The sequence below is a fragment of the Physeter macrocephalus genome, chromosome 12 (genome assembly GCF_002837175.3).
Source record: "Physeter macrocephalus isolate SW-GA chromosome 12, ASM283717v5, whole genome shotgun sequence".
Taxonomy (NCBI): domain Eukaryota; kingdom Metazoa; phylum Chordata; class Mammalia; order Artiodactyla; family Physeteridae; genus Physeter; species Physeter macrocephalus.
In genome coordinates this window covers 84,379,699-84,398,925 of record NC_041225.1, presented here as the reverse complement: position 1 = coordinate 84,398,925, position 19,227 = coordinate 84,379,699, and the positions used below count along the sequence as shown (strand labels likewise).

At 43.5% G+C, this 19,227-nt stretch overlaps 1 protein-coding gene across 1 annotated transcript in view; it reads right to left on the bottom strand.

The window, feature by feature from the left end:
* ANXA4 (annexin A4) overlaps positions 1 to 9,224 on the bottom strand; it is a 78,980-nt gene extending 69,756 nt beyond the window's left edge. Inside the window, exon 1 of the mRNA XM_024133523.3 lies at positions 9,081 to 9,224. The gene's annotated coding sequence lies outside the window, so the exon portion shown is untranslated. The remainder of the gene's footprint in view (positions 1 to 9,080) is intronic.
* Positions 9,225 to 19,227: the final 10,003 nt, after the last annotated feature.

The following is a 19,227-nucleotide window of genomic DNA, read 5'->3' as shown; positions in this document are numbered from 1 at the left end:
TTTGGCGGCGTGGGGCCTTCGTTGCTGCGCGTGGGCTTTCTCTAGTTGCGGCGAGCGGGGGCTACTCTTCGTTGCGGTGCGTGGGCTTCTCATTGCGGTGGCTTCCCTTGCTGCAGAGCGAGGGCTCTAGGAGCGCAGGCTTTAGTAGCTGTGGCCCACGGGCTTAGTTGCTCCATGGCCTGTGGGATCTTCCCGGACCAGGACTCGAACCCGTGTCCCCTGCATGGGCAGGCAGATTCTTAGCCACTGCACCACCAGGGAAGCCCTAACTGAATTTTAAATAGTGGCTATATTTAACAATCAGCTTGCAAAACCCCTGAACATTTAACAACCATCTCTGATGGATTGATACAAGAATGCTTCAGCACACCACTGGGAGAACAGAGATGAAGGATGATTTTCTTTTTAATTGTGGTAAAATATGCATAACAAAACTTACCATTTTAACAATTTTTAAGTGTACAATTCAGTGGCATTAACTACTTTCCCAAAATCCTGCAACCATCACCACATCCCAAACAGAAACCCTGTACCCATTAAATAAGAACTCGATATTCCCCCCTCACCCCAGCCTCGGCTAACCACCATTCTACTTCCTGTCTCTATAAATGTGAATTTGGCTTTTCTAGGCATCTCCTATATGTGGAATCATATTTGTTCTTTTGTGTCTGGATTATCTCACCTGGCATAATGTTCTCAAAGTTCTTCTATCAATATGTTTGAGCACATATCAGAAATTCATTCCTTCTTAAGGGTAAAAGCAGGAGTTTAAGACCGATATTTAAGGCCACCTTTAGTGCCCACACAACCATGCTTGGCCTGGAGGGAGGGTGTGTGGATGCCACTTCCTCTTCTCACTTCTGAGGAATAAGCCTTCCCCAGATTCACTGAAGTACAGAAAACCCTGGGAATCCAGTCCACCCAAAGCATGGCTCTGGTAGGGAGGTCACAGGGCAGCTTTAAGAGGGAGCACAAAAGAACCTGAAAAGGGTAGAAGGCGCCACGCACGTGATTAAAATCCCACTATGTTTATCTTTTCAATAAATCCAGACCAGTTTTTCAACCTAAAAGAAGTTCATACAACCTAGTGGCTGTGAAAGTGTGGTTCCCAGACCAAGAACGTCACCATCAACTGAGAATTTGTTAAAAGTGTAAATTCTCAGGCCCAACCTCAGACCTACAGTATCCAAAACTCTGGGGCTGGGGCCCAGCAGTTTAGTTTTTAAGAAGCCCACCAGGTGATTCTGATGCATTCTCAAATTTGAGAACCACTGCTTTAGAGTAATGATTCTAGATTCCAACTACTGATGCCTAAAATGGTCCCCAAACCACCCCATGGGCATTTTATAAGTGTAGATTCCCACGTATGATCTTACATCAAGAATAAGGTAATGGGGGGAAAAACAGGCAAAATTTCAGTAATGGAAGCGGGGGGGTATCATAACATTAACACCGTTTAATATATACAAGCATAGCTATGCATAAATATGACTCAGGAAATATGTTTGCCAAAGATTATTTAAACAGTAGAGTTCTCAAAACCACCCACTGCAAACATGCTTTACTTCTGGCAGGCCTGATCTGTTAATTTATAAGATCTGTGAAACTCCAAATTCAAGTCTCTTCCTACATGTGAGTGCTGGCCTAGGCTATAAAGGAGGACATTCAGCACTGGAGGGAGGAGGCTGGGAATCCAGAACAAGGGCGGAGCTCCAGTCCCTGCTCCAAGATTCAACCCCACTATGAGAGTCAGTTTATTCTGGCATAAATCAGAGATAGCTGTGTCTATTGTGCAGGATTTCTGCCAGGATTAGCAATAATGTCAATCCCCATTATACCCTCCTTCCTCATTAAGTTGACAGACTGGGTTTGGTAAACCAGGAAGGTGGGACTCCCCAGGAAGAAATGATGACTGGTCCAAGGCAAGCCCATTCCAACCGCAACAATGGTCTATGAGTGGCCATGTGACACACTCTGGCCAATGAGAAATAAAGGCAAGCCTGCCAAGAGGCTTGGAGACAGAGTGTCCGCCAGGCTAAAAAAGATAGAGTCAGCCTACCAACTTCCTCCTTCCTTCTGGCCTTGGATGATGTCAGGACTTGGCCTCTGGAGCTATGGCTTGAAAAGGATTCTAATTAGCACAGAGGGTAAAGCACCTAGCACGGTACCTGGGAAAAGTCCTCAAACTTTAGTGTGCACAAAAATCACTCAGGGAGTGTTTAGAAAAATGGATTTGGGGGATGCTAGACTCTAGAGCTTGAGTCAGTAAATCTTGAGTGGGGCTCAAAGACCTTATATAATCAAGTTCCAATAAGCACCCCTGCTTATTCTCCTCACACCCAGTTCCAGGCCCTGATTCTCATTTAGGTAGTCCCTGCATGAGACCCCTCCATTCCAAAACTGCCACTTGCTGTGTGGGCAGGCACTCATCGTATTTAATTAAATAGTTATTTTGCCCCAATCAGGTACTAGGCATTGTGAGAGAAACAGAGATAAAGATGATCTCGCTCTCAAGGAGCATGTAAGCTAGTAAGAGAAACAAAACAGGTATATAACCAATCCAATGACAAAGCAGCGCTTGGCAACTATTGTAAGACCTTCAGGACAGCGAGAGACTACAGACTAAGTCGTCCCACAACCACCCAAGAGAGTCAAAAAGCTCTCATTTGATTAAAGCTTAGAAAGACAGACAGGATTTAAACAGCAAAGAGGTCTGTAGGCAAAGACAGTAAAAACGAAGCCTCAGCTCTGATTATGAATGGTAAGACTTATTTGGGAAAGAGTATAGTTGACCCTTGAACAATACAGGTTTGAACTTCCGCAGGGCCACTTATACCTGAGCTTTTTTCACTAAATTCTACTGCACCAGTATACACCATCCACAGAAGGTTGAATCCACGGGTGTAGAAGCAAGGATACCGAGGAACCAAGGATAAGTGGATGGACTGTAAAGTGATACGTGGATTTTCAACTGTGCAGGAAGTGACCAACCCCCGAGTTGTTCAAGGGTCAAATGCATTACGTGTGGAGTTGGGCTGGTTTAAGGACACGGAAGAGAGTAGAGATAAAGGCTGGAACAGTCATTTTCAAAAATGGGTCGTTCTGTGGAGCTTGGAGGTTGGACTGAATTTTCCAGGCCATGAAAAATAGCACATTCATCCAGCATCCCTTTGGTGAGCACCTACTGTGCACTGGGCCAGAGGACTGGGGGCACATGGCCCTGCCCTCAGAGGAGCTCAAAGCTGAGGGGAGGGCACAGGCCTGTAATCAGGCACAAAAGTGTGAACATTCCTGTGGTAGGGGAATCACAGGGAGACAGGAGAACCCAGGGGAGACCCCTCACCCAGATTAAGCCAATCAGGGATGAAGACTGTCCAAGCCAAACCTTAAAGAGTTGGCCTAGTGTAGGGCAGGGAAGCAGGGAGTCTTGGTTTTCCAAGGCTGAATCTCTGCCTTGATTTCCTGCCTGGTACCCAGAGCTTCCTTTTTATTTAAAAACATTTATCACATAACTGTGCTAAGCATTGGAGCAGATGCAAAAGAAAACAGGGATTTATAACCTAGGCCAGCAGTTTGTACTATGGGATCCCTGGACTCTCTAAGACCTATCCCCCAATAATTGGTCCTGTCTCCCATGGGCCTACAGAATGGCCTTAATTTCTGAGGGCCCTCCCGCTCTGGCCACTGGGACTAGTCCTGCTCTTGGCTGACATGCCACTCCTCCACTGTGCCTGGTCTTGCTTTCTCATCCCCATGCCTGTGCATAAGCCCTTCTTCTCCTAGCCCACCTCCAGGATGGTTCCTCCTCCAGGAAGCCTCCTCTGACCACCCAGGATGGAGTTAGGTATACCCCCTCAGTCCTATGGCAGTCTGTGCATAGTGTATCAAATCATTTATCATGCAATCCTATGATTTTTTTAATTGTTGATTTGCTTGTTTGTCTCCCTAAGGATGGGGTCTGGGTATTTTATCCTTGAATATCTAGCATATGTCACATTGTATAATAAATGAATGAATCTTTTCCCATTTGGCGGGGGCCACTGACATCCTGCCTACCACCTGAAGACCCTTCTCTGAGGTGCTGAGCTGCCTCTCCTGCCCCTAGATGCCGCCCCAAGTCTTGCTCCCATAGGGATGCACCACCAGCATCATGACACAGCACATCATCCTCGTTTGATGTCTGCTCCACTCCTCACCTAACAGCTGGGACTCCCTGCCTACTTAGAATGACCCAGGCGACATCAAATCCATCTTGGACCAGTGGTTTGGACATAGCCTCTACCTCTTTACCTCGGAAAAAGTCCAACCCCGTAGTCAGCTTAATCTACCAGCCCTGCCTTCTCACGCTGATTCCCCACTTTTAACCCATTATATAGTATAACAGAGTAGTAAGCACAGGAGATAGAATCAGACTGCCAAGTTCAAATCTTGGCTCTATCACTTGCTAGTATGTGATGTCGAGCAAATTCCTCAATCCCTTTGTGCCTCAGTTTCTGCATCAGTATAATGAAGACGACATTAGCAGGACCCACCTAACATAGGTGAAAATTAAAAAAAAAAAATAACATGCCAGGTGTTTGGCACAGGGTCAGGCTCATAGGGAACACTAGGTTTCAGCCTACAGAGAGGCAGAGACCTCACAGATTGAGCCACAGAAGGAGGTCCAGGCTCTGAAGCCAAAGCCAGGTCTCTGAGTGCCCATGACCTGATATCACTGTGAGGACTTTCTCTGACAAAGCGCCCTGCCCCAGCAGGTCTATCTAGTCTACAAGCTGTGACTTATCCCATCTACCTCCTCTCTCTGCTTCTGCAGCTAAAAACACATGGAACCATCGGACCATTTAAATGCAGAACTTTCCCCACCATGCAAGTCAAGGCACCTTACAATATGTTTGCAACCAGTTAAAGTATAGCCAAATGAAATGTATGAGCGATTCTACTTCATCTCATTGGAAACCAAAGCACATTCCATGCTAGCTCTTTGTATACAAATAAGAAAGTATATGACCATATACTAATTTTAAGGTTGGAAAACTTGATAATTGTACATTCTTCATTTCTGTTTCATTCTCCCTCTTCACAAGCACTGTTAAATGGACAGGTGCTATCTGTAACTCTCTGTTTTAAAAAGCTGACAATACATTGAACATGATTAAAAAAAACCTCAAATAGTACCAAAAAGTATATGTTGATAAGTCTGTAAGAACTTCACCTCCCTCCAACTACAGTGGCAGTCATAATTTTCCTGTGTATCCTTTCAGAAGTATTTATGCATTAACAAGTACCTAAGAATATAAATAGCCTCCACGATTCTTATATACAGAAATGTTAGCATATCTTGTAAACCTGTATTTTGCTTTAAATATATATATATATCTTCAATATCATTCTATATCTGTTCCTATCAACCTGTACCACTTTTTAACAGCTGCATTGTATTGTATTGCATGGATGTTCCATAACTTAACCAGTCCCTTACTGATAGATATTTAGATGGTCTCCAAACTTCTGGTGCTACAGACAATGCTGCAATGTATATATCCTTGTACACATGTCTCCACACACATGTCCAAGTATATCTTTAAGATAAACTCCTAGTATTCAAATTGATGGAACAAAAGTAAATGGATTTGAAAATTTTGAGAAACATTGCCAAATTTCAGGGCAATTCTTAACAATGTCTAGGCATCCACGGTTGGGATTAGAAGGGTGTCCGTAAACCCCTTGAGACTGTATGGGAAAATGTCAAATACGTGTTTATTCTTCTCAAGAGAAGATTCGTGGCTTTAATCAGATTCTCAGGGACTTCCCTGGCGGTCCAGTGGTTAAGACTCTGCGTTTCCACTGCAGGGGGCACGGGTTCAGTTCCTGGTCGGGGAACTAAGATCCCACATGCTGTGTGGCACGGCCAAAAAATAAAAATAAATAAATAGAACAAGAAAAGATTTTCAAAGGGGTCTGTGACTCTAACAAGGATGAGAACCAGTGAGTCAATGGGTCCTTGTACAGCATCAAAAAGCAGCAATAACAGAAGCTGAAACTAAGCAGGATCCAGAAAATGCCTTCCTGAGCCCCTTGGAGAGGAGTGACAAGGCAGGTGCTGGGGCCTGTTGATACCACTGGGCTTGTGTCCACAAAGGACCTCCTCCAGAGGAGATGGCTCCACTACACATGAATCAGGAGAACTTGTTCCCATTCACCACAGGGCCCCTCTACACTAGCTCCTGGTAATAATTTAATGTTATGTGTTGGGTGGTGGGGGGAGGTGAGTGCCTTAACCCAGAGGGTTGAATCCACAGTGACTGGGCAGGGAGGTCTTTCTGATGACTTGACAAAAGTCCACTCATGGGGCCTCCTGATCTGTTTCAAGTCAGGCTGTTCATGCTGTGTTATATCCAGGCCTTAAAGGGTTAATGATGTGGAGGGGGGAAAAGGTGAAGGTCTTTTCCAGAGTAATTTACAGTCTGGCCTTTGGCTGCAATTTATCCTTGCTGCTGATTGCGGATAAAATGTTCCACGTGAGTTTTATGTCTAGCAGTCTGGACCAAGAAGCAGAATGGCAATTTACTGACCTTAAGCATCTTGAACCTTTAAAATAAATTCTTCAAAGGTGGTGGTGCAGGTTCCCACAGCAAAGCTCTCTGTCCAGTTCAAACATAACTGAACACTAACAGGTTATTCCCAATAAAACCAATGACAGGCAGATTCTTGGGTCCCACCCTGTCATACTGATCAGAACTTTTGGGGCAAGAATCTGTGTGCTGTGCAAGCTTCCGGAGGGATGTACGTGAAGTTTGGGAACTATGGCTTTAGAAGTCATCTTAATTTAACCTTGTCCCCTTCCCAGCTCCATCAGAAAGGGGCTGTTCGGCCTCTACCCAGATATCTCTGGTGAGAGACTCCCACCAGCTCCAAAGCCACCCAGCCTATGGGTTTCAAAAGCCACTTCCTTAAGTCCAACCAGAACCTGCCATCCAAAAATTCCTGCCCAGCTCTGCCCAGTGCCACAAAGAGTGAGTCTATTCCCTCATCCACAAGCCAAGCCCTTCCCGAATTTAGGGCCATTCACCTGTATCCCCACATTACTGCCAGGTCCAGTTCTTCCCACCATGGTTTACATATCAGCTTGAACAGAAGAAAGTTGAAAAGGCAAAGAAAAACATTGGTCAAGATTTAGTTAACAAGCCAGGAAGCCACAAATCCAAATGCCAAATCACTTTGAACCAAGCACTGACGGAGCCACAGTAGGACAGGGAGGATAACAGAACAGGCTTTAGTATCCAGCAGCTGGATTTAAATCTGTTTGCAAGGGGTCTGACCTTGACTAAGGACCACCCCTTGGAGCCTCGGGATCCTCTTCTGTAAAACAAGCTTAATAACCCCACCTCAGGTTGAAATAAAGATTAAATGAGTAACCTAGCACGGCTGTTACTCAAAGTCCCTCCAGGGAGGATACTGCAGCATCCACCAAACTGCCACCATAAGTAGCCCTAACTGCAGTAAAAGCAAACTCCCAAAGGTTAGGTTTGGGTCAAATTGCAGCCCAAAGCCCAGGCAAAAAGTTTAGAAGTGTCTGTTTTATACAAAGAAGGTATCTAAATTTTGAATCCTACTACAAAGTATATCTGTAATTGTTTTTGTATGAAAAGTGCTTTTATCCTCAAATACCTGGATAAAATTGACACCCAAGGAAAATTCCCCCTCTTGTTTATTCTGAAGCTACAAGTACTCCCTGGTGCAAGGTGTGTTATCCCAGTGCCTGCCCCTCACCTCCATCTCCCTTGGAGAAGAGCAGGCTTAGTCTACAAGCAGTTGAGCAAGGCTGGGAAACAAATGAGCGGCTAGACATAAGCAAAGAAATGGGCTGCAACATACAGTCTGAGGATGACCAAGCGGCTTCTCACCCTACAGATGCTGAGGGCTGGTGTGCTCGGACTTGACCGCAAATGTTACCCTCTAAATAGCTTTCAGAGAAAAATTATCCCTAACCAAATGCAAGAACATCTAGGAGGGAAATTCACAGACACCTTTGATCCAGTAGTTGTGTGTATGTCTGTGCCCGCACGTGTACCCCCAAAGCAATAGAAATCTGATCTAAGCTGATGTAGCGGATCCGGCCGTGGCCAGAAAGGGCTCTGGGAAGTCAGCCGGTGCTGGGCGGCTATGGTTACCCATTTCCTCATCCCTGTCCTCCCTCTGCTGCTTGCTCTTCCACCTCTGTCATCTGAGAATTCCCTGGCAACTAAAGAGCGAGGGCTTCCCTATCAAGAGAGTTACTTGCAACGTAAGGAGGAGGTGGAGGGTTCTAGAACTGATGGACAACGGGGTGGATCATTTGCGGGGGGGAAACCACTGTCAACTGGAGAGAGCAGATGCCCACTTTTCATGAAAGCTGTGGGTTACTCAGGACCCACATGCTCCCAACAGCTTACAGAAGACTTGCATCAATTTGGGAAACACTTAAAGTTGGGCAGATTGTTGAAAAGCAATAACCTCTTTGGTCCCAAAATCTCCAGCTGGTTAAAACCATGACAAAAGGGTGAGGCTGTGCCATCGGCAGGCTCAGGTCATGGATCTCATAATAATATCAGATTCCCATGTGCCAGGCATTGTGCTGAGGACGTTAGGTACACACGGAGAGAAAGGGTAAGAGATTAGGAGAAAGGAGTACGTTTCTTAAACGGAGTAAAGAAAGAATTAAAAAAGCAAAACTTGGGTGCTGGACTGAGTCAGTTCCAGGGAATATTACTCAATCCTTTGTTTGTAATGCCTAAATCCAGCACCGTGCTTGGCACATGAACTCAATAAATAACTGCGGTGGTCTCTAACTGGTGTACATCCTGAGCTGCATAAACTGCTCTGGAGGTCCTCCTGGAAGGTGCCGGTGGACAAGGGCGGTGTTTGCCTCTCCCCTGCCCACCCGGAGCGAGTCTGGTCCGCTCCACCCTGTGCCTGCCCGGGCGCGCCCGCAGGCCGGCCCCGGGCACCCCCTCCTGGGAGCGGCGCAGCGCCGCACCCGCCACCCCCGCGAGGCTTTCCCGGGCTGTCGTGCCCCTTTCCGGAGCCCGGGACCCCCTTACCCCTGGGGCCGAGACGGGACGGCGTTCCTTCTCTGCGGTCACCGAGATCACACCCTGGCGGGGCCGGGCAGCGGGTCTTATCCCAGGCGGACCCGCCCCACTTCGGGGTGGAGACTGAGCCCGAGTTCCTGGTTGTCCCTCTCTGCCCACGAGACCGGAAAAGCCCACGCGGGCGAAGCGCCCCGGGACGCCGGGGCCGGGACCGCCGCGCCTGGCGCCCGGGGAGGGGCTGCACCGGCCGGGAGCCCGCGCGTCGCGCTCTCGGCTTTGTCCCCAGCCTGGATCCCAGCCTGCCCGGCCCCGCCCGGCCCCGCTCGGGCTCCCTCGAGTCGAAGCAGTCGGACTCTCAGGTCTCCGGTGCCCGGGCGCCCCTACACCCTCGGAGGGCCGCGCTCCGCACCTCTCCCGCACACGCCCTGCGCCCACCGCGGCCGGATTTCCTGCCGCGAGTCAAAGCTTCCTCCCCGAGACACTGGACTTTCTCACGCCGGAAGAGTGGAAAGTGAAATCAGAACGGCACATTTCGTTTCCCTCTCAACACTATACATACCCCAAAGTTCCCCGCAGTTCCACTTCTCCCCTGAGAAAAGCCGAGTTCCCTTTCCTTGGGGGAACATTTGGAAATGCGAGTTCGGAGCAGTTCCAGATATTTCTCTCTACCATTACCTGGGTTCGCTGCTGGTCAAGTAGCTCCCGGGTTCGGCCCTGAAGCAGCGCTCTCCCCTTATTATACAGTCTTTGTTCGTATCTGCCTCCCCGATTGGACTCAAACTAGGCACTGACTGGGTCTAAGTGGTCTTTGCAGTCACACCCAGTACCGTTCTGGCGCATGGCAGGTACCCGGTGAATGCTCGCATAATGAACCCATTGGGTATATCGGCAAATTCGGATTTCATTTAACAGAGGGTAGGTAGCTTTGGGGAGTGGGGGTGTGTGTGTATGTTTTTAAGAATCGATTTTATTTATTTATTTTTTATTTTTGGTTGCGTTGGGTCTTCGTTGCAGCGCACAGGCTCTCTCTAGTTGCAGCAAGCGGGGGCTACTCTGCATTGCGGTGCGCAGGCTTCGCAGTGCGGTGGCTTCTCTTGTTGCGGAGCACCGGCTCTAGGAGCGTGGGCTTCAGGAGCTGTGGCTAGCGGACTCCAGAGCGCAGGCTTGCGGACCTGCCCGGGATCCGCAGGCTTGCGGATCTGCCCGCTAGCTGTGGCTAGCGGACTCCAGGATCGATCCCCTGCATTGGCAGGCGGATTCTTAACCGCTGCGCCACCAGGGAAGTCCCTGGGGAGTGTGTTTTATATCCAACAGATCAAAATGCAAGTGACTTGTTAAAGCTGGGGGAGGTGAGCCTCCCTGGTGGCTCAGTGGTTAAGAATCCGCCTGCCAATGCATGAGCCACAGGTTTGAGCCCTGGTCCGGGAAGATCCCACATGCCGCGGAGCAATTAAGCCGGTGCGCCACAACTACTGAGCCTGTGCTCTAGAGCCGTGAGCCACAACTACTGAGCCCACGTGCCACAACTACTGAAGCCCGTGTGCCTAGAGCCTGTGCTCCACAACAAGAGAAGCCACTGCAATGAGAAGCATGCGCACGGCGATGAAGAGTAGCCCCCACTCACAGCAACGAAGACCCAACGCAGCCAGAAATAAATGAATAAATAAATTTATACTTTAAAAAAAGCTGGAGAGGTAACATTAAATTATTTCATTAAGATGCAACTAAAGGAGGTGGTTTAATATGGTTAAGAGCATGGGTTTTGGGATCAGACTGATTTGGATTCTACACTTGGTCAGCCCCTTTTCTCTGCTTGATACCTTTAAGTTTCTGAGCTTCAGTTTATGAACTAACGTGGAGTAAATTAAAGAAGACAAACAGTGGGGAAAAAATGAAATAAGGATAATTCATTTCCTCAGAGGGATTAGACACACTACTTAATCCTTAAAAAATTAATAAAATAAAAAAGAAAAGGTTAGAAGTGGAGCAGGTGCACCCTGCCAAGATCACCTTTACTAGGCGGGTGTACCCAGCTCACAGGGCCCCTTTTCTCCCCATAACTGCCCTCACGCCAGGTTGGGAAGCCACAGTCAATACTAACCTTACAGGGTACAAAAGGCCAAGAATTAATCTATGATATCCTTCCTATTCCAGAGCTCCCATGGGCTTAGGCTGAGGCTAAATTTCAGCAGAAACCACCTCTGTGCTTTGCTTCTTCCTCTGCGTTGTCCTGCTTGACTCAAAGGTTCTCCTGAGAATACCCCCTCACTAAGACACTTACACAAGAACCCCTATCTCAGGCTTTGCTTCTAGGCAACCTGATCTGTGAGTATTTTATTTCATTTAATGTTTTAAGTTTTTTTACGAGTATTTAAAAAATTAATATAGGGACTTCCCTGGCTGTCCAGTGGTTAAGACTTTGCCTTCCAGTGCAGGGGGTGAGGGTTCGATCCCTGTTCAGGGCACTAAGATCCCACATGACTCTCGGCCAAAAAAACCAAAACATAAAACAGAAGCAATATTGTAACAAATTCAATAAGGACTTTTAAAAAATGGACCCCATCCAAAATAAAATCTTAAAAAAAAGAGAGTAAACAAATCAACAGCCTCTGAGCAGTTAAAAATAAATAAATAAAAAATTAATATAACAGTTGAAATTAAAGACTCAAAGGAGACTTTAAATTAAAGATAGCAGAATGAACACATGCATTTGCCTTGGTCCCTCTTGAAATGTGACTAAAGCAATAGTAGATTTTTTAAAAGAATGAAATAGGGCAAATTTGTAGCAACATGATGGACCTAGAGATTATCATACAAAGCGAAGTAAGTCAGAAAGTGAAAGATTAAATACCATATAATATCACTTATATGCGGAATCTAAAATATGACGCAAATGAATATATCTACAAAACAGAAACACTCACAGAGAACGGACTTGTGGACTTGTGGTTGCCAAGGGGGTGGGGGGTGGGAGAGGGAAGGATTGGGAGTTTGGGATTAGCAGATGCAAACTATTATATATAAATACGATGGATAAACAACAAGGTCCTACTGTCTAGCACAAGGAACTATATTCAATATCATGTGATAAACCATAATGGAAAAGAATATACATATGTGTAACTGAATCACTTTGCTTTACATCAGAAATTAACATAACATTGTAAATCAACTATACTTCAGTAAAAATTTTTTTTTTAATAGTAGATTAAAAAAACTCTCAAGAGGGATTTCCTGGGTGGTCCAGCGGTTAAGACTCCACGCTCCCAATGCAGGGGGCCAGGGTTCGATCCCTGGTCAGGGAACTAGATCCCGCATGACTCAGCTAAGAGCCTGCATGCCACAACTAAAAGATCCTGCATGCCGCAACTGAAGATCCTACATGCTGCAGATCCCGTACGCCTCACCGAAAATCCCGCATGCCGCAACTAAGACCTGACACAGCCAAAAAACAAACAACAACAACAAGAAACTAACCCCCTCCCCCCCAAAAAACCTCACAAGAACAAGAGAGGAAAAATAACAAAATTTTGGAAACCCGAAAGCAGATAGGTGATAATTGACATAGCAGATGCGAGAAAACTGACTCCTAAGCCAGGAGTAGGGAAAGCCAAGAAGCAACATGATATTGTAGAATTTCCCAGGGTAATGCAGGTATTGCTTGCTGCACCAAGTGTTTCTAAGAGTGGGTATATAATTAAAACTAAAAACAGGAGGATTTTTTGTAGGTCTGTTCTGGAAGCAGCCAATCTCCTCCATCTCCTTCCCAACAGTACACAGCTGTCACTGGCCTCGGCCACTTGGGCAGCAAATCAGAAACATGGTCTCTGAAGGGGATAAACCAGAGGATCTCTGGAATGGGGCATACCAAGCGTAGTCAAGATGTTCTGGTTATCTAAGGCTGACTAACAAACTAGCCCAGAACTTGGTGACTAAAAACAATGACCATTTTATTATATCTCGTGATTTTTTAGGTCTGAATTTGGACAGGGCTTGGCTGGGCATTTCTTCTGGTTCCTCGTGACATCAACAAAAGTCACTTGGTCTCACACAGGTCAGGATGGCTATTATCAGAAAGACAACAGATAACAAGTTGTTGGTGAAGGCGTGGAGAAAAGGGACCCCTCGTGCACCATGGGAGGGAATGTAAGTCGGTGCAGCCACTATGGAGAGCAGTATGGAGATTCCTCAAAAAATTAAAAATAGAACTACCATACAATCCAGCAATTCCACTTCTGGCTATTTATCCAAAGAAAACAAAAGCACTAATTAGAAAAGATATATGCACCCCTATGTTCATTGAAGTGTTATTTACAATAGCCAAGATTTGGAAGCAACCCAAGTGCCCATCAACAGATGAATGGACAAATAAGATATAAATATATATCACTCAGCCATAGTAAAGAATGAAATTTTGCCATTTGGGACAACATGGATGGACCTAGAGTATATTCTGCTAAGTAAAATAAGTCAGACAGAGAAAGACAAATACTGTATGATTTCACTCACATGTAGAATCTAAAAGACAAAACAAATGAAAAAACATAACCAAACAGAAACAGAGCCATAGATACAGAGAACAAACAGGTGGTTGCCTGAGGGGAGGGAGGTGAGGGAAGGAGAGAAATAGGTGAGGGAGATTAAAAGGTAGAAACTATCAGTTACAAAATAAATGAGTCACAGGTATGAAATGTGCAGTGTGTGGAATATAGTCAATGATACGTAATATGTAATAATATGTAATAATGTGTAATATGTATGGTGACAGAGGACAACTAGACTTATGGTAATTATTTTGAAATGTATAGAAATATCAAATCACTATGTTGTATACCAGGAGCTAAAAAAATATATATATATATATATATGTATGTATGTTAAAAATATACACCAGACAAGACTTAAAAAAAAAAAGTCACTTGGTGGTATTCAGCTGGCAGATGGGCCAGTCTGGAGGATTCACTCACATGTCTGCCACCATGGTAAGGTGAGCTGGAAGGCTGATCTCAGCAGGTACTGTCCACAAGAGCACCTACACATGCCCTCTCCACATGGCAGTTTCAGGGTAGTCGGATTTTCTCTGGAGGCTCAGGGCACCCAAAAAGGATACTCCAAGAGATCCAAGCAAAAGTTACTAGGCTTCTTATTATCTAGGCTTGGCAGCCCCTGGACATTATTTCTGCTGCATTCTATAGGTCATGGAAGTCACTAAGGCCAGCCCAGACTCAAGGAAGGGGCATTAGGCTCCATCCCTCAATTGGGAGACTAGCAAAAAATTTGCAGCCACCTTTAATCTACCACACAAGGCTGGCGGAGTGGCTCTGAAATGTAAGATCTATATGAAACTTAATATAATGAATGTTGAGCTGCTCAGTATTCCTCCTTCACTTGACTCCTACAACCCTGGCAACCAAGATGAGGAGTTTGGAATACTCTCTTCTGGGGAAGAGAAAAGACCTAAAGAGACTGTCATCGGTTACTCAATGAAAACGGAGCAATCCTTTAGTGACTTCACCATAGTCAAGCCCCACCCCTTACCCAGGCATACAGAGCTTCCAGGCAGCATTTTATGTTAATTTTTAAATGTTCGTATTTTATTTTATTTTTTCTTCCAGTTTTATTAAGATATAATTGACATACAACACTGTATAAGTTTAAGGTGTATAGCATAATGATTTGATTCACATACATCATGAAATGATTATCACAATAAGTTTAGTGAGCATCCATCATCTCATATAGATACAAAATTAAAGAAATAGAAAAAAATTTTGCGTGTGATGAGACCGCTTAGGATTTACTCTCTTAACAACTTTCCTGTATAACATACAGCAGTGTCAATTATATTTATCATGGTGTACATTACATCCTTACTACTTATTTAATATTATAACTGGAAGTTTGTAGTACCTTTTGACTGCCTTCATCCAGTTACCCCTCCCAGCCCACCGCCCAACCTCTGGTAACCACAAATCTGATCAATTTTCCTATGAATTTGTTTGTCTGTTTGTTTGTTTTTGAAGTATAATTGACCTACAACACTATGTTAGTTCCTGTTATTCAACACTGTGATTTTTTTCCATACGTTTCAAAATGATCACCATGATAAGTCTAGTTACGACATGTTGCTATACAAAGATATTACTTAGTTATTGACTATATTCCCCAAGCCTTCATAACCATGACTCATTTATTTTGCAACTGGAAGTTTGTACCTTTTAATCTCCCTCATCTATTTCTTTCTTCTCCCCAGCCCCCTTCCTTCTGGTAACCACCTGTTTGTTCTCTATATCTATAACTCTGTTTCCATTTTGTTATGTTTGTTCATTTGTTTTGTTTTTTAGATTCCACATATAAGTGAAATCATACAGTATTTGTCTTTCTCTGTCTGACTTATTGCACTTAGCATAATACCTGCTAGGTCCATCCATGTTGTCCCAAATGGCAAGATTTCATTCTTTTTTTCTTAATTTTATTTTTTTTAACACAGCAAGTTCTTATTAGTTATCTGTTTTATACATATTAATGTATATAAGTTAATCCCATCTCCCAATTCATCCCACTCTTTTTTATTCCAGGCAGCATTTTAGATCTCAGTCTTAGGGTTGCTAGATAAAATACAAGACACTTAAAGTGGAATTTCAAATAAATAACAAATAATTTTTTACTAAATTATAAAATTCTTATATACAGTATGTCCTAAATATTGCATGAGTATATTTATACTAAAAATTATTTATTGTTTATCTAAAATGAAAAGTTAACTAAGTGTCCTGTTTTGTTTGTTTTGCTAAGTTTGACACTACTAAGTAGAAACAAACAGCCAAAGGTCATCAGAATTTAAGGGAAGGATCTGATATGAAACAGAGCAGAAAAAAAGAAATTTGGAAGAAACAGACTATATGGAGAGTTGAAAACTTTGAAAAATCTTTCATTGATCTCCTTTGAGAAATAAAAATAGAATAAAATAGAATAGAAATACAATAGATTCTCTAAAAAAATGAACACTCAAGAGAACCAAACAGAGCTCTTTTAAATTAAAACTATGATAGCAAAAATGAAAAACTCAGTAGAATGGTAGGAAGATAAAGTTGAGGAAATATCCTAGAATGTATAGATAAGAGACCAAAAGAAGAGAAGGATGCAAGAAAGGATAAGAAAATTCAAAAGTCAGTCCAGGATATCTGGGAAACAGAGTGGAAAAAAATCAATTAAATAATTCAATCATATATTTTTAGAACTAAAGGACATGAGTTTCCACATTGAAAGGGCTCACTGAGCCCAACAAAATGGACAAAAACAGAACCACACCAAGGCACATCATGATAAAATTTCAGAACACTGGAAACATACAGTAGATCATAAGCACTCAGAGAGAAAAATGAGGTTTCACACAAAGGATCAAGAAGGATCAGAGTGGCATCACACTTCTCCATAGCAACACATGAAGCTGGAAGATAACGGAATAATGTCTTTACAATTCTGGGAGAAAATTATTTCCAATACAGGTTCTTATACCCAGCCAAACTATCAGTCAAGTGTGGGGGTAAATAAAAATATTTTCAGACATGCAAGATTAAAACAAATTTTTTAATCTTCCAAGAATCTTTTCTTAAGAAGCTTTCAGATGGTATGTTCCACCAAAACAAGGAAGTAAACCAAGAATGTTAAAAAAAAAAAAGTGCATAGTGGAATGGACAACTGAAAATTGAATGGCAGGGAAGGGTGGTTAGTTAACACTATAGTTATTGAGTCTAATTTCCTTAACTGTAGAGTATAGCTAACATTTATATAAGCACTTACCATGTGCCAGTCACTATTCTAAGTACTTTAGATACACCGTTTTAATCAGTTAATCCTCACAACAGTTCTATGAGTTAGATACTTGCATGGAGTATGTGTCAGTAAGTATTACTATTGATGGTATACAATCATTTACTAATTGAACAAAATTGTATTAAACTTCCTGTGGCAGATTGTATTTTTCAAAATTGGTCATAATAATATATTCAGTCTCTCAAGCTGTTCCAACACCACCCTCCCCACCCCAGTCAAGAGATGGCATCTCTGTCCCTACTCTTTGGACCTGAGCGGACTTCTTGGGTGAGCTTCCGTGATTGCATAACAATAGTAATGCTTTTGAAGCTGGGTCTTAAAAGATGATACAGCTTCTATCTAGTTCTCTCACTCAGAGCATATGCCTGTGGAGCCCTGAAGTGCAGCTGCCCTGAAGCCACCATGCTGTGGAGACTACGTGGACAGACCACATGAAGACAAAGAGAGTCGGAGGAGTCCCAGCTCTTTCAGCCCCAGCAGTTTGAACTTTCCCAGACCCAGTGGCAGACAAGTTAATGAAGAAGCCAGATGACCCCAGCATCATCCCTGTCTCACAGCAGCCAGATGAGAGACCCTGAGTGAGAACCACTTAGCTGAGCTCAGCCAATCCCCAGACTCCTGAGAGATGACAATAGTAAATGATTATCATTGTTTCATACCATGAACTTTGGGGTGTTATTTTATGGCACAACAGATTACCAGAACACTTCTAGATAGGAATGGGGATGTCTAGCCCAGACTTCCAAATCTGCCTTCCCAGTACTCACTGAAATGGCCCACAGCATGTAGGGGGGGAATTTTTCCCCTGAGTGGCAAGCTCCTCTCTGATATTCATTCTGGCTGCTGGCCGAGAAGGAGGTGAGGACAAAGGCCAGATAACCTTCAGCCCTTTGGGACAGTGGCTTTGCAAAACATTGAGAAGAAACCTTACAGGGGTGACATTCCTTGCCAGATGGCTCTCTTCAGAATCCTTACAGGCTGCCAGAAGGTAATCAATCCTTCAGCCTAAGATATGAAGAAGATTCTAACAGCATCCAAATAGACAGGCAGGGAGCCAAGAAGCATTAGCTCATCCTATTTGGGAACAAATGCAAAGCGTGGTTAAATTCAAGGACGAGTAAGCGTAAAAAGGTTATAAAACCATGAAAAGATTCTGGAACAAAGAAAAGAAAAAAGCATCTAAGAGGCAGAAGAAGAAAATAGTTTTCCAAGTTTTACAGTATGAAACAGAAGTAAGTTTTAAACTGTCTCTGCTATGACTTTGATAGAACAAACAACATACAAGTGATTGGAATAATATTATTTATGAGGTAGAATGAATAGTTATGAACTGGACTGGACTCCATGTTCTACAGAGAAAGCAGTTTCTTTTCAATCATCTACTGAATATTCACAAAAACTGACAAAATATTTATGGCAAAGAAAACCTCATAAAATTCCAAAATAAAAATAGGGTTTGAAACCCAGCTATACCATTTCTTAGTTGATGACCTTAAGAGAGTCACTTATCTTTTCTGTGCCTTAGTTTTCTCATTTGTAGAATGGGGATAATGATAGTACCTACATTATAGGTGCTATGTTATAATAATTAAATGACATATTTTTTGAAGAGTTTGTTGCAACTCTATATTAGTGTTAGCTATTTTTCTGATCACAGTTAATAAATTAAAATTCAATAACAAAACTTTTAACCAATCTCTCTCTTTTAAAATCAATAGTATTTGCTACCACCTAATTATATTAAATGCCATGTTTGGGGGCTCATAAGGAAACTAAATTTGACACCGTCCTTCAAGATATCTCTCCATTGTCTCCTAGAATCCACTGGTACCAAAGAAAAATTTGATACCCAACTGGTTCTTGTTCCTTAGTTGATAATCTAGTTTTTCTCACAAGAAAAACTTAAGATTTCCTCTTTCCCTTGAAGAATGTGTTTAGGAGTGGACCTGTTTTGCTTGTCCTGGTTGGCACTCTTAGGTTGTTCACTAAGAAGACTGAAATATTTTCCAAACTCAGAAAAGTTCACCTGTATTATATCTCTCTTCCATTATTTCCATTCTTTTGTTCTGGAATTTCTATTTGATGCTGTGGGAACTTTTGACTTTATCCTCCATGTCACTTAACCTTTCTTTCATTGGTTGTTTTTGTTTTATTTTGGCTTTGTTTTAGTCCTTTAGCTATGAGTTTGAGAGAATTCTTAGGATTAATCTTTTTTTTTTTTTTCATTACGTGGGCCTCTCACTGTTGTGGCCTCTCCCGTTGCGGAGCACAGGCTCCAGACGCCCAGGCTCAGCGGCCATGGCTCACGGGCCCAGCCGCT